The 26,052-nt window shown below is 41.3% G+C and overlaps 1 long non-coding RNA gene across 1 annotated transcript; it reads right to left on the bottom strand.

Moving 5' to 3' along the window:
* Window positions 1-1,537: 1,537 nt before the first annotated feature.
* LOC128471647 (uncharacterized) lies at window positions 1,538-21,622 on the bottom strand. The gene is made up of 3 exons (XR_008346118.1): window positions 21,584-21,622; window positions 1,761-1,818; window positions 1,538-1,662 (listed from the first exon to the last, which is right to left on the bottom strand). It is a non-coding gene; the product is annotated as an uncharacterized LOC128471647 (long non-coding RNA).
* Window positions 21,623-26,052: the final 4,430 nt, after the last annotated feature.

Raw genomic sequence — 26,052 nt, 5'->3', positions numbered from 1 at the left:
TGTCAAAACTGATTGAAAAGGTCTACCCCACCACTGACTACGTCAGGACGTAATTACCTGTTGGAACTTCACCAGGGACATAATGGATCAGATCCTTGAGCAACACTCTTTACTCCATGTCCTTTGAGCAGAACATCAAGGTGTCCAGCATATTGGGCAGAGGTTACTGGGCATTAATGGGACAGGTAGTGTTGGTCCTTAAGTCATTCAGGGATGTCACTGAGAACTTTAGCCAGAGAACTGCCACTTTGGGCCAGGTCACCCCCTTCCTAACCTACCTTAAACAAAACATGAATTAATTCTTGGAACAAAATAAGGTATTTTTGGGTGACAGATTACATGTGGATGTTAAGAGGCCTATCAGTAGGCTGATAAAGGAGCTGACAGATTGCATGCAGGGCCTCATGAATACCCCAGAGTGCATGCTGGACACACTCAGTGACGTGCTTATCTGTAGGGTGCGCGAGATGCAGCACAAAAGGGCAGCCTAAATGAAGGAGAGACACAGGAGCTGGAAATGGAATGAAAATTCCCAGCAGTAGTGCCAGTTGTGCAGCCACATGTCCAGTTCACAACCACTTGCAGAGCAGGAGCACTAGATCCATCAGAGCATCGGACATTTGCACGTTGATACTTATGTGGGTATTACTACCCAAGTTTATTAATGTCAGACTAGCGCCTCTGAAATGGTGAAAGCCAATCTTCCTGTCGCTACCTCCTAGTACTGAACCTTTAATTTTAACAATAAAGAATTTCCGCCAGTCCAGGAGAAATTATAGGTAGCCCATAGACTTAGGTTTTGTTTCATAGATGACCTTTGTGATCTTAAATTGGTTGGAATAAGTTGTTTAGTAGAACTAGCCACTTTGATCCCTAATCTAATTAACTTTTCAATCAAATATATATCATATAAATATATAAATAATAATATAAATATATAATATATACCGTATTTGCTCGATTATAAGACAAGGTTTTTTCAAACCAAATGCTCTGAAAAATACCCCTCGTCTTATAATCAGGATCGTCTTATAATGTTTTGAATGTATACACTTCAAGAAGTGCTTAGTAAATTGTTAATTCTATATAAAAGATAATATGCAATGATGATATCTTTAATTGATTATATCTATCTGTGGAGTTATTTGATTTTTATATCACAGTCTTAGAGTTCAAGGTACCGCATGTTTTTTCTCAGTAGTAATAGAATATTTTATACTATATGTAATTCTGCATAGAGTTAGTTTATTTTTTTTTTTATTTTTTTTTTACTTTTATCTATCATTCACCACTACACTATTCTCGAAGATGACACATTCATTTAGAGATCATGCACGTTCCATTCAAGTGTGCATATGGATAACCAATCTAGGAACAAGAATATCATGAGAGGTCCTAGGAAACAGAGTCAAAGTACTAGCTGAATGCAATATGTAATTTATTGTATGTGAAATGCAAAATCACAAAGATGCTAATTTCTCATTTATCAATTAAAAGCAGCCGATTATAATGCAGAGGAATCAACCAGGGTAACTCTCCGACAGAAACAGGCCATGGAAACCAATATGCTCTTGCATGCATTTCTAAAGCTATAATTTCCATTGGCAATTTGCTGTTAATTTCCCTTGGTGCAGAAGCAGTTCTTCTTTTCAGCACAGTTAGCTGCAAGATAATAAAATAATGGCGAGATAATATTTAAAATCAGTTGTGCAAAATATGGAGAAAATTAGTTCTAATTCTGGAAGTAGATTTTTTTTTACCATGTGCATTAAAGCAGCCCTGTAAATATTTCCAATAGCTATCACGATGGTTTCCGATCTAAAAAAAAACATGTTTCGGTTATCCAGTATTTTTGAATAGAAACAGTCTTATCATGTCAATAAAAACCAATGTCTAACAGACGAAAACTAAGTATTGCACATGAAGTACTCAAAATCCATGAATACTCAAATTAACTAATTAATGTCATCACTACCAACCTTTCTAATGCTGCAACTCTTCTGATTTGCCCTGTACATCTCAACAAATGGTACCAATACCAGCCTAGAGGCCTGGTGGTACATCACTTAAAACGTCTTTAAAGACTTTAAAAAACAAATGCATATTGGTTTGACTTACTTATTCAGCCATGACACTTAATTGAACGTTTCCACTGTTATAAAGTCCCGTTAAAGAAGGACAAACATAATAACCAATGTCTAGATGATGCACCTTCTTACATTTATAGATATTTGCATTCCTGCGAGCTTTCTAAATAATTTTCCTTTTTTAAAAATAATACTTTTGAAATATCAACTTATTATTTTGAAGAATTTATGTAGTTTCTCACCAAATCTGTTAACCAAACTTGTCATTTATTTAAAGCTATTTAAATATAATGACATTATTTAAAGATAATGACTTGTCATTATTTAAGGATATTGCTAATTGAGTCACCTGTATTCAGGCACAGATACCATCCATTACATAGTGGTAGCAAAAGCACTAATTAACAGTCTTAGATATGATCACAGCAGTATAACCCTGAGTATAATCCTGATGATAGCGTCACCCTGAGAGTTGCTAGGTAAGGATATTTGTGAAATTTAAGAATACATCGAAAATGCCCCCCCAATTGTAATTGTAAAGGTCTTACCGCAGCTTCTGCAATTGCTCCGATTGACAGTTTGATTTTATCAATATTGACTGGACTGCAATTCACACACAGGTGTTATTATACAAGCAGGAAAAACAGTGCCTATTATAAAATTAAACCATAAAATCTAAAGCAATAATATGCATTTTTCATGCTGGCAGTAATACTGTCTTTAACCCCTTAACGACAATCCACGTACATGTACGGGGTTGCCGTGCAACAAGATAACGACAATGCCCGTACATGTACAAGCTGCCGTTAAATAGCTGCATCGCCTAGATCGCGGCATTTTCGCCGTGATCGTCGGTTTTGCAGTATCCACGGAAGCCTCACAAAAATGGCCGGCGCCGCACCGATCATCAAAGATTGTGGCGGCGCCCGGCTAAAACAGCTTAGGAATCGATTGGAATCGCTTCCTAAGCATAAACTGTGTTGCTGACATGCCTCGATATCGAGGCATGTCAGCAACACTACCCGATAGCCTTGTGATTGCTCAGTGGAGCAACCACAAGTGCCATCTTGTAAATGACCCTCTTGAGAACTCTCGATCTCCTCCTGCAGGTTGAATGTAGGTACTGCATCCAACCATGCAAGGTCAATGGAGCCCAGCTCACTAATGAGAGAGAAAAAAAAATTAACAAAATTATTATTGTTCAAAAATGTTTAAAAGAAAAAAATGGTAACATGTAAAAAGCCCCACTGTCACCAAATAAAAAAAAAATTAATAAGCAAGTCCTAAAATTCTTTATCTTTACAAAAATTCCAGCATGCAAAGAGTTAAAATATTGGCATTACAAATGCCCATAGGGTGTCTAGTATTAAAAAATGTATGATTTGATGGGGTAAATTGAATTGGCCGGGTTCAAAGATGTCCCAAATATGGGACATGGGGGCAGTAGGACCAGATGTCTAAATGGCATAAAAATACACACCTCACAAAGGCGGCCTTTTACCTCCCAAATAACCCAACAAACCCATGCATGGGGGTATCACTGTGCTCAGGAGATGTTACTGAACACATATTGGGGTGTTGTTTGACACGGACATATACCAGGAGCGATAAATTTATACCTGAAGTACAACATGTGTGAAAAAAATACAAAAAAAATGTACTACCATAAAGTTTCACAAAGGCCGGTGGTAAAATTAGTGCATGGGAAGGGATAAAATACCAGCATATAAAACACCTTGGGGTGTCTAGTTTTTAAAAATATTTGATTTGATGGGGTAAATTGCATTGGCCGGCTTCAAAGATACCCGAAATGGCACATGGGGGGAAGAATTACCAGATTTGGAAAAAAAGGTTTTGAAATAGCTACCTATACTTATTGCCCGATAACGTGCAGAAAAAAAGCAAAAAAACATAAAAACATTGGGTATTTCTAAACTCAGGACAAATAGTAGAATCTATTTAGCAGGTTTTTTCATTCGTTTTTGCAGATGAGTAAAAGTTTTTTTTGGTTAAAAAGTAAGAGTAATTTTTTTTACAAAAAATCCCCATATTTTATCATTTTTTTTAATAGTACATTAGATGATATAAGATTAATGGTATCTAAAGAAATCCCTGTTTGTCCTGAAAAAAAAACAATATATAATGTGTGGGAGCACGAAATGAGAAAGAAGAAAATCACAGCTAAACAGTAACACTGAAAAACGTTAAAAGAGACGTTTTCCCGCAATATACTACGAGTAATAACCCCTATTGTCCTTAAGGGGTTAAATAGCTAGAATAGTTAAGCAGTGTTATTGTGCATTAACAAGTCTAACCTAAACATGAACCCCATTATTATCACATAGTATAGCATTTAGAGACAAAAGTACTGTTAAAATAATTAACCAAGGCACTTATAACATCCCCGATGAAACTACATTAATAGTGTAAAGAATAATAAGATGGTACTTACATTCCAACCGCGTTAATATTAAGATCATCTACGTTCACATCCGCATTGATAGCAAGTATTTCATCTCTTCCGTTATCAAGTTCATCATTCATTTTGACAACAACTTTTAATGCACCATCGACTGTGAACAAGGAGCTAAAAAAAAACCAAGCAAACAAATATAACACAAACTAAAATGTCAGGCGGACTTCTCTGCTATAGATAGGACTGTGACTATTGTCATCTGTGTCACACCTTACCCATATCTTGAACAGGTTCAAGAAATAAATATATGTTCAGACATATTAAAACCCCATACAGCTTACAAAAAGCCACGAGTAATTGAATTAATTCTGTCACAATAACTGAAATGAATATTATTTTTAAGAAATAACGAAAAATATTTTTTTTAAATGCTAAACAGTGCTACAGTAACACTGCACAAACTGAACAACTGTCTGCCATCTATATGTGACATCATATGTCTACTACATACAGGCTCTTACAGTGTTTATGTCACTAATAGAACACAAATTAAAATGGGAGAGGGGTTGATTTGTATACCCCCCTTTGCTGGCACTGGGCTATAGAATTAAAGTGGACGTTTATTTTCAAAATGCTCTTAAAATCTTTACAAACAGCTAACATTTAATATACATCGAGTTTTCAGAAAACCACAAAGGCAAATAGAAGGATTTTAATAGCAAAGTCAGGACTCCTGGGAAGGCTGTTTTAATTTTAAAAGTCTTTACCTGTCAACATCCACCTCTAAATACACATAGACAAAAACGCTGATGGAGGCGTTGCTATTTGTATGTACTTTCTCTAGTTCTACATAGCCTCTTGCTGTTAGTGTTACTTTCACACTGTAAGAAAAATGAAGACATAACAAATAAGCAAATGTTTCTTGGTCTAATTGTTAATTTCATGTGATGGAGAATCAATTTAGGGAATGTACTTGTTTTTCATTTTTCTGGTGCCACAAAAAGGAGATAAGACTTTGAAGACTTATAATTGGCTACTAGATTTAAAACATTCACTATGTACTCATCACCCTCTAAGAGTTCCTTAGGTTAGTGGAGGTGCTAAGCAGCCGCGTAATCCTCTCCCCTACCCCATACAGCTATTGCCACATTTGCTGTCTTTCCAGCCACAGAACATTTAATTTAATGAGAGAATGAATTTGGTACAAAGCAATTCATTTTAACTCCCACTTCATACAATTGCCTCTTTATAATTCCACCCTCTGCAAAACTTTTCTAGTGTCATTTTCTGTTTTGTTTATCAATTCAATAGACAAATGCTTAAAAAAAAACTTGCATGTTAAGAAGGTCAAGTCTAATATCTCCTGTTGGCACAAGGCTTCCAAGTAAATGCAAGATATGTTCCTTATTACCAGTACCTGTCGAAAGAGAGACAAATCATGTATTGACTGTATCCAGCCCTTTTCTTTAAAAATCATGTGTTTAGTCCAAACAAGGTTAAGTTAAACAATATAGCACTGATGAGAAAGGAGCTCATTTGTTGGCAAAAGTCTAGGAATGTGATTAAGTTGCAATTGCGGAAAGAAATGCAATGAAACTAGTGATAATGGGTAGCTTAGTGTTTTATGTACGTTGTTTGTATAACACACCTGCTTTAATACATATAATCCCAGATCATTTATCACCATATACAACTATAACTCAGCTGCACTATAATGTAAAAAAAGAATAAGAGATATTAATTCACTTACATTTTTCTTTTTTATCCACGTCACATGCAGGAACTGATGGTGGAAGAAGGACTACAACAGCTAACGCCAAAAACAACATCTTCAACATCTTGGGATGTTAACCTGTAGAAGGAAACGATGTATATTCTGTTTATAGTGACCAAAAGCCGTTTTAGGTCCAGTCAGTTTGAAACAGAAAGTAACTAAAAGCTCCAAAATACAATTATTGCCAAAATGTAGAGCATGAAGAGCAAAAACATTATAGAAAAGATATACTTCTTATTAATGGATGAAAGGACAATTGAATAATGAGCTAATGGAGAGTCTTAATTATCTTCTATACTTAATTCTTTACCAGTCTCAGTCACCAGCTGTAAGTATCTGACGATTGTTGTTGAATTGGTGAAGTATGTTGAGATGATAGTTATTTATACCCGTAGTAGAAGGAAGTCATAAATTTCCAAAAGAAATTACCCATCAAAGCAAGGAGAGTAATCATGAAACAATTATTTGCCAAGGCAATTTAAGTGCCTTATGTACAGCTATCCATTCTGTTGTTTTTCTTGTTTTAAAAAAAACCTTTATATATAGAACATATCATAAATACTAAATGTACAATTATTCATCTTTAAAAAATAAAGTAATATTTGTATTAGTTATAGATCAATGTTTTTCCACATAAGAATTTTGACCCCTGTCAGACTACAACACTGATATATTGATAAAAAATGTGAAAGAATTTTAGACTAAGGCCATTGGTTTCTTTGTTTAGCTTTGTTTAGCTGTCCTGAGGTTTAACTAGGGTCATGTAGAAACATAGAAAGTGACGGCAGAGAAGTACCATTCGGGCCAATCCAGTCTGCCCAACCTCTGAATACTTTCCTTAGTCCCTGGCCTTATCCTATATCTAGCTTCGTCTAATGCCTATCCCATGCTTGCTAAAATGTGTTCACTGTACTAACATCTACCAGTTCTGCTGGAAGTCCATGCATCCACTTCCCTTTCAGTAAAGGAATATTTCCTTCTGTTACTTATAAACCTTTGACTCTGTAGTTTAAGACTATGTTGAGGTAGTATTTCTCCTTTTAAATAAACTCTCTTCCTTAACCCCTTAAGGACAATAGGGGTTATTACTAGTAGTATATTGAGGGACAATGGCTCTTTTAACATTTTTCAGTGTTGCTGTTTAGGTGTGATTTTCTTCTTTCTCACTTCATGCTCCCACACATATTATATATTGTTCTTTGTCATATCACCTAATTTACTATAAAAAAAAAAATGATAAAATATGGGTATTTTTTGTTAAAAATTACTTTTTCTTACTTTTTAAACAAAAAACTTTTACTCATCTGCAAAAACAAATGAAAAAAAAGCCTGCTAAAAAGATTCTACTATTTGTCCTGAGTTTAGAAAAATGTTTTTATGTTTTTTTTTGCTTTTTGCTGCACGTTATGGGGCAATAAGTACAGGTAGCATTTTGCTATTTCCAAACCATTTTTTCCAAATCTGGTAATTCTTCCCCCATGTGCCATTTCGGGGATCTTTGAAGCTGGCCAATGCAATTTACCCCATCAAATATTTTAAAAAACTAGACACCCCAAGATATTTGAAATGCTGGTATTTTAACCCTTTCCATGCACTGATTTTACCACCAGCCTTTGTGAAATTTTATGGTAGTAAATTATTATTTTTTTTTCACACACGTATTTCAGGAATAAATTTACCGCTCCTGGTATATGTCCGTGTCAAACAACACCCCGATATGTGTTTAGTAATATCTCCTGAGTGCAGTGATACCCCACATGCATGGGTTTGTTGGGTTATTTGGGAGGTAAAAGGCCGCCTTTGTGAGGTATGTATTTTTTTTTTTGCCATTTAGACATCTGGTCCTACTGCCCCCATGTCCCATATTTGGGACATCTTTGAACCCGGCCAATTCAATTTACCCCATCAAATCATACATTTTTTAATACTAGACACCCTATGGGCATTTGTAATGCCAATATTTTAACTCTTTCCATGCGGGAATTATTGTGAATATAAAGAATTGTAGGACTTGCTTATTAAAAACTTTTTTTTGGTGACAGTGGGGATTTTTACATGTCATCATATTTTTTTTCATTTTTGTTGTTTAACATTTTTGAACATTTTTTTTTGAATTTTTTAAAATGTATATTTATTTATTTATTTATTTATTACTAATCACTCTTATTAGTGAGCTGGGCTCCATTGACTTTGCATGGTTGGATGCAGTACCTGCATAGACCCTCTGTGAATTCACGGCAACGTCATTTACAGGGTGGCACTTGTGGTTGCTCTTCGGAGCAATCACAAGGCTATCGGGGTAGGGGGGTTGTGATGCTACATGCTTCCATTTCGAGGCACGTCAACAACACATTTTATGCTTAGGAAGCGATTCCGAACGCTTCCTAAGCTGTTTTAGCCGTGATCTTTGATGATTGGTGCGGCGGTGGCCAGTAGCGTACCTAGCGGGGGGCGGGGGGGGCGGTCCGCACCGGGTGCCGCTCATCAGGGGGGTGCCAACTTGCCGGCACCCGGCACCCCTCCAGAGACGGACAGTAATGTCCGCCGCTGGAGGAGAAGGCTCGCGAGGGAGCGGTATCGGAGGTCTTTAACAGACCTCCGGCTCCCTTGAGTGATTTTAAGCCGGTTCCCTTGAACCGGCTTAAAATCACTCAAGGGAGCCGGAGGTCTGTTAAAGACCTCCGATACCGCTCCCTCGCGATCCGCGCGGCAACTGCTGCTGAAGCAACAGTGAAGCCGCGCCCACCGCCGTCCGTGCCCTCTGAACCGGAAGAAGACAGAAGAAGAGGAGCGAAGAGGAAGAAAAGGAGCTGACTGCTGTAAGAAGAAAAGAGGAAAGGTAGGAAATCATTCAGTGAGTGTGGATTGGTATGTGTGGAATATGTGGATTGGTATGTGTGGAATATGTGGATTGGTATGTGTGGAATATGTGGATTGGTAAGTGTGGATTGGTATGTGTGGAATCTGTGGATTGGTATGTGTGGAATCTGTGGATTGGTATGTGTGGAATCTGTGGATTGGTATGTGTGGAATCTGTGGATTGGTATGTGTGGATTGGTATGTGTGGAATCTGTGGATTGGTATGTGTGGATTGGTATGTGTGGAATCTGTGGATTGGTATGTGTGGATTGGTATGTGTGGAATCTGTGGATTGGTATGTGTGGATTGGTATGTGTGGATTGGTATGTGTGGAATCTGTGGATTGGTATGTGTGGATTGGTATGTGTGGATTGGTATGTGTGGTAAGTGTGGATTGGTATGTGTGGGAAGTGTGGATTGGTATCTGTGGTAAGTGTGGATTGGTATGTGTGGAATCTGTGGATTGGTATGTGTGGTATGTGCGGAATCTGTGGATTGGTAAGTGTGGATTGGTAAATGTGTGAGAGTGATGGGTGTTATGCTGTACCATTTCCAATGTCTTTTTCATTATATAATTATGCTCTAAAGTACATCATAACTCCCATCACTCTATACTGTTCCATACAGTGGCAGAACTGGGAGACAGAGGCCTTGCACCCCCATTGCAGGACTCCTGAAAGCTAAGTGAACTTCAAAGGGGGAGAGGGTAGATAGTTAGGAGGGGTTAGATAGGGAGAAGGGAGTGAGACGGGGGGATAGGGGGTAGATAGGGAGAAGGGAGTGAGAAGGGATAGATAGGGCAGAAGGGGGTGAGAATGGGTAGATAGGGAGAAAGGAGGGTAGCAAGAATATTGAAATAAAGAGTCAGAATGAGAGCGAAAATGAATGGATTAATGTGTGGATGAATTGTGTGAATGAGTGAGAGAATTAATGAATTTGTGAGAATGCATCAATGAATATGTGTAAATAATTTGTGTGAAAGAATAAATGATTGTGTGAATGAAAATGAATTAGTGAGTGACTAAAAAGTGTTTGTGTTAATCATAGGTGTATAGTTGATTTGTCAAAAAGGCAAAGATGGTATAAGCAGGGTGTTTATGGGACAAAAATGGCACAGGCAGGGTGTTTATGGGACAAAGATGGCACAGGTAGTGTGTTCATGGGACAAAGATGGCGTACACTCGGCTGTTTGGGAACAATGCTGACTCATGCTGGGCTGTTTGGGGGCAAAGATGGCACGTCCTATGTGTGTGTAATTTGGGTGCTGGTCAGGTTCTATGTGGGCAATGTGGACGCTGTTTTTTTTGGAGGGTTATTAAAGAAAGCACTATTATATGTTCAGTAAATGTTATTTAAATGTATTTATTTTACTTATAAGTTATTAATTTATTTTTTCAGATTTCTTGTTGCTTACACTTGACATACAGTTTACAAATTGGTGCAATAAATATTCTTGCCAACATAATTTTGTAGATGTCTTCACATTTGGGGGGGGGTGCCACTTACAGGATCCGCCCCGGGTGCCAAATACTCTAGGTACGCCCCTGGCGGTGGCCATTTTTCGGTCAGCCTCACTTTAAAGCACAAGGAATCAGTCAGAGATCTTTCAGAATCACTTGTCTTCTAGGGTAATATAAACATCAATTCCAGATCCAGATAAAATCGAAATATTTATTTTCTTCAAATCAGCAGCTTAACACCTTCAATCCCCTATAGACGTACTGGGACGTCCAAAAAACGCCCACTAAGAAATCCCTATGGACGTCCCGGTATGTCCAGCCCTTCGTGTAGCGTCAGGGACACATCCCTGCCTCTGCACGGGAGACCAGGCTGTCGTTTGACAGCCTGGACTCCTCCGTGGCAGCAGAAGCCGGCATCGCCGGCTTTCTGCTGCCCGATCTCTTGTAACAGCTTCCGGAATGAAAGCCGGTAAGCTGTTACATTTGAAAGTGCCTGATCACGCAGTTGCAAACGCGGGGATATCGCTGGGATATCCTGCCCTCCGATGAGGCACAGAGACGCTGCGATCTCTATGCAGGTCTGTGAGGACCTGCATAGAGATCACAGTGTGATCGGTAGAGGGGGATCGCGGGGAGGGGAGTGAGAAACCATCTCTCTCACTCCCCCTCCCGTCCTGAAATGGAAAAGCTGAAAAAAAAGTAAAACCATTAAAAAAATAATATTAAATGAATCATTAAAATAATATAAATACTAAAAAAAATTATAATGTGAGCTGTGATGTCATTGTGACATCACTGGCATGTTCAGGAGGTCCCTAGGAGGACCTCTAACCATTACTGTGTAAAAAAAAAAATATATAAAAAAATACAAAAAAAATATTAAAAAAAAGATAATAAAAAAATTCTTTAAAAAAACCTTACTTCCCATTGCCCTAGCATAACATCTAGCCAGTATAACCCTCCTGCCCCCGTTCACAACCCCCAAACCCGTTAAGCCATAGGCATAAACATTATACAAACTTGTACACCTAATAGTATGCTCCCTGGTGCTGGGAAAGTCTGGAAAATCTACATAAATTAGGTATTTCTGAAATCAGGACACCTGAATTGATAAACTTGGAGGGGATTTTCGATCACATTACCTAATTTTGTGAGGATTCAGAGGGAAAATGTAAAAAAAAAATTAGTTTATTTTTCTAGACCCATGGGACAGGCGAAGCACGCGGGAACAAACAGTCTCCCAGCCGGCAAGGAGGCTGGAGCTCGGGCTTGAAAACCAGCGATCCGGTCAAGTAAGGGAGTTCGGCAACGAGTATGTAGAGCAGCAAGGACCTTGGTAGCAGGTATAATGGGCTGGGGCGCACGATCCTCCTCCTCGGGGGGGCACATGCATACGGGAGAGAGCGTCCGCCTTGACGTTCTTGGAGCCTGGACGATAAGTCAATACAAATGAAAAGCGGGAGAGAAACAAGGCCCATCTGGCCTGTCGGGGATTCAGGCACTTGGCAGTCTCTATATACTGTAGATTCTTGTGATCTGTCAGAATCAGCGTGGGAATAGGAACGCCCTCCAGAAGATGACGCCACTCCTCCAGCGCAAGGATGACAGCCAAAAGTTCCTTGTTCCCATCATCATAGTTCCTCTCTGCCGGGGAGAATCTCCTGAAGAAGTATCCGCAAGGATGGAGAGGACCACTATAGGAGGCCCTCTGTGAAAGAACAGCCCCGACTCCGGATTCGGATGCATCAACCTCCAGAACAAACGGTAACCGAGGGTCAGGATGACGTAACACAGGAGCGGTGGTAAACTTGGTCTTGAGTCGGGAAAAAGCGGAAATGGCTTCAGGAGACCATTCCAGGGTGTTAGCCCCTTTCTTAGTAAGGGCCGTCAGAGGAGCCGCGACCTTGGAGTAGTCACGGATGAAACGTCTATAATAATTGGCAAACCCCAAAAAACGCTGTAGGGGTTATAGGCCCAGTGGTTGAGGCCAGTCTCTAATGGCCTGTACTTTGGATGGGTCCATCTCAAAGCCTGAGGGCGTAATAACGTATCCTAGAAATGTCACCCTCTGGATCTCAAATGCACATTTCTCGAGCTTTGCGTATAGTCCATGGAGCCGTAGGCGGGACAAAACGCGCGTAACATGGGTGCGGTGTGACTGCAAATCGGAAGAGTATATCAAAATGTCATCCAGGTACACCACTACAAACTGTTGAAGAAAGTCCCGAAGGCAATCATTAATGAACTCCTGGAAGACCGCCGGGGCGTTGCACAGCTCAAACGGCATAACGGTATATTCATAATGTCCAGAACGACTATTGAAGCCGGTCTTCCATTCATCGTCAGCGCGGATTCGGACAAGATTGTACGCTCCCCGGAGATCCAGCTTGGTGTAGATAGTAGCCCAACGTAGCCTGTCGAAAAGTTCGGAAATTAGTGGAATAGGGTAAGTGTTGCACCTGGTAATCTTGTTCAGACCCCGATAATCGATGCAAGGACGAAGTTCCCCATTCTTCTTCTTCACGAAGAAGAACCCTGCACCAGCGGGTGATACAGACCGGCGGATAAATCCTCGGCGAAGATTCTCCTCTATGTATGATTCCATAGCTTTGGTCTCCGGAATGGAGAGTGGGTAAACCCGCCCCCGGGGTGGCATGGTCCCAGGAAGCAGGTCAATCAGGCAATCGTATGGCCTGTGTGGTGGTAGCTTCTCGGCCTCTTTCTTATCAAACACATCCGAGAAGTCCCGGTACTGCACAGGCAGGAGAGAGGTCTCATTAAGAGATGCTGTAACTGCGGCATGTCTTAGAGGGGAGAGGCAATGCGCCTTGCAAGACGCATTCCAGGCTGTGATCTGAGTCGTAGACCAATCAATAGCAGGATTGTGTACCTGTAACCATGGAAATCCCAATATAATGGGAATGGAGGGCGAACGGATGACGAGCAGTTGTAAACGTTCATTATGTACAATGCCGACGGCAAGGTTGAGTGGAGCCGTAGAGAGAGAGATTTGATCAGGACGAAGCGGTCTTCCATCAATAGCCTCTACCGATAGTGGCACGGGCAGGGATAGGGTGGGAATGTGTTGCCGTTCACAAAAAACCGAGTCAATAAAGTTACTGGCAGCACCAGAGTCCAGAAAAGCCTCAGTGTCAATAAATCCAGAATCCCAAACCAGAGGAACTGGAACAGTCATGCGTTAGGGGAATAGTTCACTACACCTATGGTAGGTTCCCCTGGCCTACCTAGGTGCGGGCGTTTCCCGGCCTGCTAGGACAGTGCCCGATGAAGTGGCCCGAGAGTCCACAGTAGAAGCATAATCCCTCCCGTCTCCGCCTGTTCCTCTCTCGTTCGGAGACTCGAGTGGCTCCCAACTGCATAGGTTCGTCAGATGGTTCATTCGAGGGATCGGCAGAAGAAAACTGTGGCATGAAGCGTGTAGTAGGTCTCCCACCCTTGTCACGTAACTTCAAACTCTCACGTTGGGCTTGCCTCTCGCGGAGACGCAGATCAATTTGGGAAATATATGAAATCACGGAGTCTAGGTCCGTGGGCAAATCTCTGGCAGCAGTCTCGTCCTTGAGGGTCTCGGAAAGTCCATTCAGGAAGGCAGCCACTAATGCCTCATTAGTCCAGTTCACCTCCCCCATCAGGGTCCGGAACTCTATAGCGTACTCCAGAAGCGGACGGGACCCCTGACATATGGTAAAGAGTGAATTAGAAGCAGTGGCCCTTCTACCCGGAGTATCAAATGCGGCACGTAGACTGGAGACAAATTCAGCATAGGAGCGCACCGTAGAGACGTTCCTCTCCCAAAGCGGTGAAGCCCATGCCAAGGCTTTATTCGTAAGGAGTGAAATGATGTATCCCACCTTGGCACGCTCACTGGGGAAGGCATATGGAGACAGTTCAAAGTGTATCTCACACTGATTCAAAAAACCTCGACAGGTTGCAGGATCACCATTGTAGCGTTGGGGAGGAGGCAGGTGAGCAGGAACCGTGGCTACTGGTAACGGCGGTGGAGTAGGAGCCGCCACAAGTTGAGGTGCTTGCTGCGCAGGATCAGTACGCTGAAGCAAGGTGTGAAGAGCCTGAGCAAATTGATCCAGACGGTGATCCATCTCGTCAAGTCGAGCCTCAGTGGACCCTTGTCCTACCGAAGCGGGTCTCATGATGGCCTTCTGATTCTGTCACGGCACAGCGTACAGAGGAGACACCGTAGTCAGGTAGGACTGACAAAGGATGGTCCAGAGAGCCGAGGTCAGGATACCGGAGATCAGGATAGTCGAGGAGCAAGCCGAGGTCAGGATACCAGAGATCAGAATAGTCGTGGAACAAGCCGAGGTAAATAACAGGAACAAGCAGGAAATAACGCGTACTGGCAAGGCACTACCGAGATAGGCACAACCATCAGAAGGCAAGGTCTGAGTGTTAGAGCGTCTCTTAAATAGTCCCAGGAGTTATGGTACTAATTAGGGATTTCCCGCCAAATATTCAAACTGCCGATACGTCACTTCCTGCGTGGCCATCTTGTGAGTGGCGTTCACATAATCTCCCAATATAAGTCGAGGTAGTTTCCGCTGGCGCCACTAGGTGGCGTGAAGAAGAACGTGTCCGGACACCAGAGCCGGACCTGTGCTCCGGCTGAAGCTGCTGGGAACGCGGCGTGGATGAGGTAAGTCCTCCTTCAAGCTGCAGCGGCTGCCTCCGCTGTGCAGAAGCGGGGGGTCTCCCCCTTCTCCGCGGCGGCCGCGTCTGCTATGCAGAAGCGGGGGGGGTCTCCCCTTCTGCGCGGTGGCTGAGGTTGCCGTGCGGAGGCAGGGGGTCTTCCCCTACCTCGCGGCGGTTGCTGCTGCCGTTCAGAAGCGGGGGGTCTCCCTCTTCTTTGCGGCAGCTGCGGCTGCCGGACCGAAGCGGGGGGTCTCCCCCTACCTCGCGGCGGCTGCCGTTGCCGGCCGGGGGACCCGGAGGATCTCTCTGCCGGTAGCGTTACAATAGGATTGTGTTTCCTCTCTAGGTTGGGGCAGCTTCCCCACCTCCCAACAAAACACTCAAAACAAACAAAATAACTCCAGCAAGGCTTTTTGTCCAGCAGCTCTCTTGGCTGGGAATAAGGAGAGAGACTGAATAGCACCAAGCTGGGCTTTTTAAACCCTCCTGATTAGACCAGGTGCGCTGTACTTGGTCACCTGTAAATCCTGGTCTGAATGTTAAAACTGTTGGAGCACCAGCCCACCCTGCTCTTCTGGATTCTCCACCCCAGGGACCCATTACAAAATTTTTAAATCACATTCTTATTGTCATGGGAGCAGGCCTGCTAATAAAGTTACAATGAGTAGGAGGAGTCACATTGGTAACTGACTCCAGGGAGACAGTAACAGACAGCAGCCATGACAGACACTGCCTGTGTGTTATGCTAGATGTTTCATGAATAAAGCAGTTAACGGAAGATCTACTGGAGTGTTTATTTCATGACACTTATAGTGTAGTTTTTTTATTGCGCTTCTCTTTTCCTGGGGCTTTAACTTTACATGTAAGGGCACACAAAATTAGCCAAAGTAGGGCGCATATACCGCCCATCCACTACTGTACCACCGGCCTTTTTGTCACAGTATTTAAATGTTTGTATCATATCCCCTGTCTGTCATATCTTTCTTCCTGGCTATACATGTTAAGATCCTTTAACCTTTCATGGTAAGTTTTATCCTGTAATCCATGAACCATTTTAGTAGCCCTTCTCTGAACTTTCTCCAACATATTTATATCCTTCTGGAGACTCGGTCTCCAGTACTGTACACAATACTCCAAGTGAAGTCTCACTAGTGCTCTGTACAACGTATTGAGCACTTCCCTTTTTCTACTAGACTTGTGCAATCGTATTCGTGGTCTCTGCTGGCCAAGTTGCCCGTCAGGAGTTAAATGGCCATGCGAGTGAGCCTATTGGCCGCCTGCAAGGGCCTCCTCTGCCATCAACCAAAGAAGTGCACCTGTATTTCATTGGTTTACGGCAGATGATCCCCCTGCTGGCGACCAATAGAGTCGCTCGTACAGACTTTTAAAATCCTGCTACCCCAACCTGGCCAGCAAATAATACGATAAAAAGGAAGTTTTATAGTTATTTGGATGGCAAATAGTGTGAACTGGGTATGTATAAGGGGTGCATGTGGGTACAAGAGCTTGACCACGAGATAAAATATATGTGGCTGGTCTCCAAATGTTTCCAGGGCTGCTTTTCATTCTCAGTCAGGCCCTGATGGCACCTGACCTTAGAGTGCCAGGGCCAATTATTTAACTGCAGTCTAGCTCTGTTTCCCAATATTTTGGTCTAGAAACTGATATTTGAAATAGTCTGGCATCCTATTATTATGATTGGATAATTGGAGATAGTTGGTCAATGACTATGCCTCACTGTTGATTGGTAAGATCAAACTGATGCAGCTACTGTAAGGTGACATAAATGCAATGGTTGGTCTGTCGGTATTTTATTATATCATTTTAATGTATACACTTCAAGAAGTGCTTAGTAAATTGGTAATTGTATATAAAAGATAATTATATCGCCGTACACGTGATTTTTCTGCAATCTTGTGTTGGTGGTGTGATTCTATTTCGCTTTATTTAACTTATTCCTTAAATTAATTGTGGTTAACATCTTCTGTTTTTTTGCCCCATGAACATATTTATGCAATGATGATATCTTTCATTGGTTAAATCTATCTGTGGAGTTATTTGATTTTTATATCACAGTCTTAGAGTTCAAGGTACCGCATGTTTTTTCTCAGGAGTAATAGAATATTGTATACTATATGTAATTCTTTATAGAGTCTACGTTGGAAAATCACTAAATCTAGAATTTTATAAGTTTTTTTTTTTTTTACTTACATTTATCTATCATTCACCACTACACTATCCTCAAAGATGACACATTCATTTAGAGATCATGCACGTTCCATTCAAGTGTGCATATGGATAACCAATCTAGGAACAAGAATATGAGAGGTCCTAGGAAACAGAGTCAAAGTACTAGCTGAATGCAATATGTAATTTATTGTATGTGAAATGCAAAATCACAAAGATGCTAATTTCTCATTTATCAATTAAAAAGCAGCCGATTATAATGCAGAGGCCATGGAAACCAATATGCTCTTGTATGCATTTCTAAAGCTATAATTTCCATTGGCAATTTGCTGTTAATTTCCCTTGGTGCAGAAGTATTTCTTCTTTTAAGCACAGATAGCTGCAAGATAATAAAATAATGGCGAGATAATATTTAAAATCAGTTGTGCTAATTTTCTCCAAATTTTGTTCTACTTCTGGAAATAGATTGGAAACCATCGTGATAGCTATCGGAAATATTTACAGGACTGCTTTGATGCACATGGTAAAAAAACAAAAATGTTTCAGTAATCCAGTATTTTTTATCATGTCAATAAAAACCAATGTCTAACAGAAAAAAACAAAGTATTGTACATGAAGTACTCAAAATGCATAAATACTCAAATTAACTAATTAGCAGGGGAGGGCTGGCAGCCTAAGGCCTGGGGGGCAAGTCTAGTCAACTGGCCCATTGCACCACCGGCTGCGAGCGTCATTGGAAGCAGCCGTCGTGTGGCAGTCACTCCACTGGCGCCTAATGAAATTAAAGCGGCCGGCGTGCACGCACCGTACCACCCAATGGCCTTGCCTCAGCTCTTCATCCCACCCCTCTTAAGACATGGGTCGAAGAGCTGAGGCACAGCCATTGGGTCTGACTGCCGCACGATGCAGGGGTGTACCTAGAGTATTTGGCACTTGTGGCAGATCCTGTATGTGGCACAACACACACACTTTAAAACTGCATAATTTCTACGGTTAGGCAAACATTGATAGAGGTACAGCATAATTGTTATCATTATATACTGAGGCACACATTGACGGTGGTACAGCATAACTGTTATCATTATATACTTAGGGATTATGCTGTACCACCGTCAATGTGTGCCAATCACTATACATTGAGCCAGACACTGACAATACTGCACAACAGCCCCTATCACTATATACTAAGCCAAACATTGATGTGGTGTTGGCCTACCACTTAAGTGACTGGCTTAGGGGATATATATATATATACATACATACATACAGTGGGGCAAAAAAGTATTTAGTCAGCCACCAATTGTGCAAGTTCTCCCACTTACAAGGATGAGAGAGGCCTGTAATTTTCACCATAGACACACTTTAACTATGAGAGACAGAATGAGACAACAAAGTCCATAAATCACATTGTCTGATTTTTAAAGAATTTATTTGCAAATTATGGTGGAAAATAAGTACCGTATTTGCTCGATTATAAGACGACCCTGATTATAAGACGACCCCCCCAAATCTGAATATTAATTTAGGAAAAAAAGAAAAAGCCTGAATATAAGACGACCTTATAGGAAAAAAGTTTTACAAGTAAATGTTAATTCATCTTAACTATTACATTTTTTAATAAAAGCTATGATTGAGAAAAATATTTTTTTGTTTTTATTTCCTTGTATTTTCCAACCTGCCCCCCAGTTACGCACATCTGCCCCCATGCTTGCCACTCCAATATGGCACTGTGGCCCATGATATGCCTTTTAACCCTCTATATGCCACTGTGCCCCATGATATGCCTTTTAACCCCCTATGTGCGACTCTGCCTCCAGAAATGCCTTATACCCCTATATCCCATACTGGCATTTAGGGGGTTAAAAGACATATTATGGGGCAGAGTGGCATATAGGGAGGTATAAGGCATTTCAGGAGGCAGAGTGGCGTATAGAGGGTTAAAAGGCATTTCTGGAGGCAGAGTGGCATTTAGGGGGTTAAAAGGCATTGTATAGAGCACTCTGCCTCCAGAAATGCCTTATACCCCTATATGCCACTCTGGCATTTAGGGGGTTAAAAGGCATATTATGGGGCAGAGTGGCAAATAGGGAGGTATAAGGCATTTCAGGAGGCAGAGTGGCGTTAAGGGGGTTAAAAGGCATTTCACAGAGCACTCTGCCTCCAGAAATGTCCTATGCCCCCATTTAACACCCCACACACACACACACTTACCGGTGCTTCCAATTTCCTGTTGTATTGCCGGGGCAGCGGGTTGACGTCTACGCGATTCGCTGCAGCCGGAAGGAGGTGGAGTTGGCAGCGGGGGTTTGTCTGTGTCCATCGCGCAGACCTTCCCCGGCTGTCAGAGATCAGAGTTCCCCGCACCGGTGCGGGGAACTCTGATCTCTGACAGTCGGGGAAGGTCTGCGCGATGGATGCAGACAACCCCCGCTGCTAGCCACACGTCCTTCCGGCTGCAGCGTAAGTTGTCTACGAGGATCGCGTAGACGTCAACCCGCTGCCCCGGCAATACAGCAGGAAATTGGAAGCACCGGTAAGTGTGTGTGGGGTGGTGGGGGGGGAGTGTTAAATGGGGGGGGAGACAGAAGGATCCAGGTCCCCTGAAAAAAACCTCGTCTTATAATCGAGCAAATACGGTATTTGGTCAATAACAAAAGTTCATATCAATACTTTGTTATATACCCTTTGTTGGCAATGAGAGAGGTCAGACGTTTTCTGTAAGTCTTCACAAGGTTTTCACACACTGTTGCTGGTATTTTGGATCGTTCCTACATGCAGATCTCCTCTAGAGCAGTGATGTTTTGGGGCTGTCGCTGGGCAACACGGACTTTCAACTTCCTCCAAAGGTTTTCTATGGGGTTGAGATCGGGAGACTGGCTAGGCCACTCCAGGACCTTGAAATGCTTCTTACGAAGCCACTCCTTCGTTGCCCGGGCGGTGTGTTTGGGACCATTGTCATGCTGAAAGACCCAGCCACGTTTCATCTTCAATGCCCTTGCTGATGGAAGGAGGTTTTCACTCAAAATCTCACGATACATGGCCCCATTCATTCTTTCCTTTACACGGATCAGTCGTCCTGGTCCCTTTGCAGAAAAACAGCCCCAAAGCATGATGTTTCCACCCCCATGCTTCACCGTAGGTATGGTGTTCTTTAGATGCAACTCAGCATTCTTTCTCCTCCAAACCCGACGAGTTGAGTTTCTGCCAAAAAGTTCTACCTTGGTTTCATCTGATGACATTCTCCCAGTCCTCTTCTGGATCATCCAAATGCTCTCTAACAAATTTCAGACGGGCCCGGACATGTACTGGCTTAAGCAGGGGGACACGTCAGGCACTGTATGATTTTAGTCCCTGGCGGCGTAGTGTGTTACTGATGGTAGCCTTTGTTACTTTGGTCCCAGCTCTCTGCAGGTCATTCACTAGGTCCCCCCTTGTGGTTCTGGGATTTTTGCTCACCGTTCTTGTGATCATTTTGACACCACGGAGTGAGATCTTGTGTGGAGCCCTGGATCGAGGGAGATTATCAGTGGTCCTGTATGTCTTCCATTTCCGAATAATTGCTCCCACAGTTGATTTTTTCACACCAAGCTGCTTGCCTATTGCAGATTCAGTCTTCCCAGCCTGGTGCAGGTCTACAATTTTGTTTCTGGTGTCCTTCGACAGCTCTTTGGTATTGGCCATAGTGGGGTTTGGAGTGTGACTGTTTGATGTAGTGGACAGATGTCTTTTATACTGATAACAGGTGCCATTAATACAGGTAACGAGTGGAGGACAGAGGAGACTCTTAAAGAAGATGTTACAGGTCTGTGAGAGGCAGATATCTTGCTTGTTTATAGGTGACCAAATTCTTCATGCCATCATGAAGAACTTATGTAGTTTCTCACCAAATGTGTTAACCAAACTTTTTATATTGACATTAAATATAATGACATTATTTAATGATAATAAAAATATAGCTAATTGAGCAGCAGTATAACCCTGAGTATAATCCTGATGGCTTCACCCTGAGAGTTCCTAGGTAAGGATATATGTGAAATTTAAGAATGCATGAAAAATGCCCCCCACCACCACACCCCTGACATTCTTGTATGTGCTCCACAATTGTAATTTTTTAATGTAAACCTCTTACCGCAGCTTCCACAATTCCTTTGATTGCCAGTCTGAATTCATCAAAATTGACTGGACTGCAATTCACACACAGGTGTTATCATACAAGTAGGAAAAACAGTGCCTATTATAAAATTATACCATTATACCTAAAGCAATAATATGCATTTTTATGCTGGCAGTAATACTGTCTTTAAATAACTAGAATAGTTAAGCAGTGTTATTGTGCATTAACAAGTCTCACTTAAACATGAACCCCATTATTATCACATAGTTTAGAATTTGGAGACAAAAGTACTGCTAAAATAATTAACCAAAACACTTATAACATCCCCGATGAAACTACATTAATAGTGTAAAGAATAATAAGATGGTACTTACACTGCACGCATGTTACTATTACGATCCTTTACAATGGCATCCGCATCGATACCAAGTATTCCATATCTTCCATTAGCAAGTCCACCAGTCACTGTGAGAACAACTGTTACCTCACCATCGACCAAGTAGCTGAAAAAAAGCCAGGCAAACAAATATAAAACAAACTAAAATGTCAGGCAGACTTCTCTGCTACAGACATTGAAGAAGTAATGGATGACATTGTAAAGAGGTGACAACTTAACCATGATTTCTTGTTAATAAATAAATAAAATAATATGCCATGTTAGACAAAAAGCCATCTAACCAAAGCTGCTGTGAAAATGAGTTACTACCAAGTTTACCCAATAAATGCAGCTAACATAAAGTGAAAAGTAAGATAATTATTGATGGAGGCAGAAGTTACACAGACAACTGGTAACATTTATACTCTTGAGTACTATGTATTTAATACATGTTCACATTTATTACATTATTCACGCCTTTGTCATGTTTGATTTATTTTCCATATAATTTTAGATATATACAATTTAGTGTGGGGTTACTTGTCAGATTCATTTAGGACTGTGATTATTGTCTTCTGTGTCACACCTTACCCATATCCAAGTGAAAATAGGCTGACCAGGTTCAAGAAATAGTTATATGTTCAGACATATGGAAAACCCATACAGCTTACAAAAAGCCATGACTAATTGACTTAATTCTATCACAACAACTACAATGAATATTATTTTTAAGAAATAATGAAAAATATTTTTACAAAAAAAACTAAACAGTGCTACAGTAACACTGCACAAACGGAAAAAGTCTGCCATCTATATGTGACATCATATGTCTACTACATACAGGCTCTTACAGTGTTTATGTCACTAATAGAACACAAATTAAAATGGGAGAGGGGTTGTTTTGTATACTCCCCTTGCTGGTTAGTAGCACTGGGCTATAGAATTCAAGTGGACATTTGTTTTAAAAATAACCCTCATTTATTTTCAAAATGCTCTTAAAATCTTTACAAACAGCTAACATTTAATATACATCAAGCTTTTGGAAAACCACAAAGGCAAATAGAAAGATTTTAATAGCAAAGTCAGGACTCCTGGGAAGGCTGTTTTAATTTTAAAAGTCTTTACCTGTCAGCATCCACATCTAAATACAGATGGAGTAAAATGCTGATGGAGGCGTTGCTATTTGTATGTATTTTCTCTACTTCTGCATAGCCTCTTGCTGTTAGTGTTTCTTTCACACTGTAAAAAAATGAAGACATAACAAATAAGCAAATGTTTCTTGGTCTAATTGTTAATTTCATGTGATGGAGAATCAATTTAGGGAATGTACTTGTTTTTCATTTTTCTGGTGCCACAAAAAGGAGATAAGACTTTGAAGACTTATAATTGGCTACTAGATTTAAAACATTCACTATGTACTCATCACCCTCTAAGGAGTTCCTTAGGTTAGTGGAGGTGCTAAGCAGCCGCGTAATCCTCTCCCCTACCCCATACAGCTATTGCCACATTTGCTGTCTTTCCAGCCACAGAACATTTAATTTAACCCCTTGACTGCTAACGACGGCATGGTGCCGTCGCTAGCAGTCCCAGTCAGGTGCTAACGACGGCACCATGCCGTCGCTAGCACTACCTTACCTTGATGGAGGTCTGTGGACCCCCATCACCACCTACCCCGGCGATCTGCCCCTCATATTGAAGGGCATAGTGATGTCCGGATCATGAACGAATCGTTCATTTGATCCGGTTCTTTTTAGTGATCCGGATGAATCGGTTCAGTTGACTGAACGATTCATTTGTAGCGGTTCAGTCTGTGAATCATTCAGCTGTAACCTGATCCTAGAGCTGTGAGTCATCTGCAGAGCACTCAGACACAGACTCTGGGGTCAGGTTACAGCTCATTAATTCACAGAGGAACGATGACTCATAGAGTCAGAGACTCGTTCAATGATTCGATTGATCCGAAGACTCGAATGATTCAATGATTCAAATGATTCGAATCTTACAGGGATCCGGATCTTACAAGGATCCGAATCTTACAGAGATTCGAATCTTACAGAGAATATTACTGATACCATACTTTTATAAATAAATACATTAATAATGTTCACGCTGCCCCCAGGATTTAGATTCCCCTGAGTTTGCCCCCCTTTACCTCTAACTGCACCTACAGTTAACTTTATTAAATTAATTAAATTAACCCTCAGTCATCAGCATAAAATTAACCCTTATACCCCATCAACCATAACTGCCCCTGAAATTAACCCTAAAGACCCCATTAACCATAACGGCCCCTGAAATTAACCCTAAATACTCCATTAACCATAACTGCCCCTAAATTAATTGCATGTACTCCATGGTTGATGGGGTCTTTAGTGTTAATTTAGGGGCAGTTATGCTTAATGGGGTGTTTAGGGTTAATTTAGGTGCAGTTATGCTTAAAGGGGGCCTTTAATGTTAATTTAGGGGCAGTTATGCTTAATGAGGTGTTTAGGGTTAATTTGGGGGCAGTTATGCTTAATGGGGTCTTTAGTGTTAATTTAGGGGCAGTTATGCTTAATGAGGTGTTTAGGGTTAATTTGGGGGCAGTTATGCTTAATGGGGTGTTTAGGGTTAATTTAGGGGCAGTTATGCTTAATGGGGTCTTTAGTGTTAATTTAGGGGTAGTTATGCTTAATGGGTCTTTAGTGTTAATTTGGGGGCAGTTATGCTTAATGGGGTATTTAGGGTTAATTTGGGGGCAGTTATGCTTAATGGGGTGTTTAGGGTTAATTTGGGGGCAGTTATGCGTAATGGGGTGTTAAGGGTTAATTTTAGGGGCAGTCATGGTTGATGGGGTGTTGAGGGTTAATTTTAGGGGCAGACATGGTTGATGGGGTGTTTAGGGTTAATTTAATGGTGAGGGTTAATTTAATTAATTTAATAAAGTTAGCTTAAGGTGCAGTTGCAGGTAAAGGGGAATGTAAATCCTTGGGGCAGTGATTATTAATGTATTTATTTATAACAGTATGGTAATATTATCTGACTGATTCGAATCCCAATGAAGGCAGAGAGTTGTTCAAAGATCCGGATCTTACAATGGTCCGGATCTTACAGTGATCCGGATCTTACAGTGATCCGGATCACTGTAAGATTCGGATCCCTGTAAGATCTGAATCTTTGAACGACTCTCTGCCTTCATTGACATCACTGGAGGCAGGGGGGAGGATTCATAATGAAAGGGGCAGGGCCAATCGTTAGTGTGCCTGCACGGAGTTACTGGAAAACAGTAACTCCTGTGGGTCACACTGAGTGATCCGAAGATTCGGATCATGAATCGGATCATTTCAGTGAACGAATCGAAATGATCCGATTCACTTTAATGATCCGAACTTCCCATCACTAGAAGGGCATCACTGGGACCACCCGTTTCGGCCGGTGACGTCGAGCGTAATGACGCGATGACGTCACCGCGCAACTTTATTAATAACTGACAATTGTCAGTTAAAGCGGTATGGGGGCATGCTGCTTAGATGCCTGTATCTCAGGCATCTAAGCAGCTACAGACCCCCAACATATACTGTTGAAAAGGTAATCGCCTCACCTTTCCAACGGTATAATGCTTGTGAAAAAAGAATAATAAATATTAAGTTAAAACAATAAGTAAAAAAAAAGTAAAAAAAATGATTTGGGGGTCTCTAAAGGCAGATAAATAAAGATCAAAATTGTCTAGAGACCCCCAAATTAAATTATCTAAACATAAACTAGTTTAACTTTAAAAAAAAAAAAAGTTTAAGTATTCTAGCTAAATGATCACTGTGGTAGCCAATGTTACCACAGTGATCATTTAGCTATGAAAAGTCACATTCCCTTTTTAAAAATGGCCGATACTAAATTTTAACCCCATGATCCCTTTGATCATGGGGTTAAATTTAGCCAATGGTCGAGGAAGACAATTTTTGAAATCCTGATGAACTGCAAATATTATTAAAATCAGCCATTTACCCTGTGCAGTAGGTGAGTAACCGTCTCATCGCTGGAGCGCCTTGCATTTTGCTGTAAAAGTGATTTTTTTTTCTCCCTTTACCATCATTTCTTTGGGATTGTAAGGGGAAAGAATGGTGTGTGTGCT

Source organism: Spea bombifrons, chromosome 13 (genome assembly GCF_027358695.1).
Source record: "Spea bombifrons isolate aSpeBom1 chromosome 13, aSpeBom1.2.pri, whole genome shotgun sequence".
Classification (NCBI taxonomy): Eukaryota; Metazoa; Chordata; class Amphibia; order Anura; family Pelobatidae; genus Spea; species Spea bombifrons.
The sequence above is the reverse complement of the archived record's forward strand: the minus strand, read 5'-3'. Positions and strand labels throughout refer to the sequence as shown.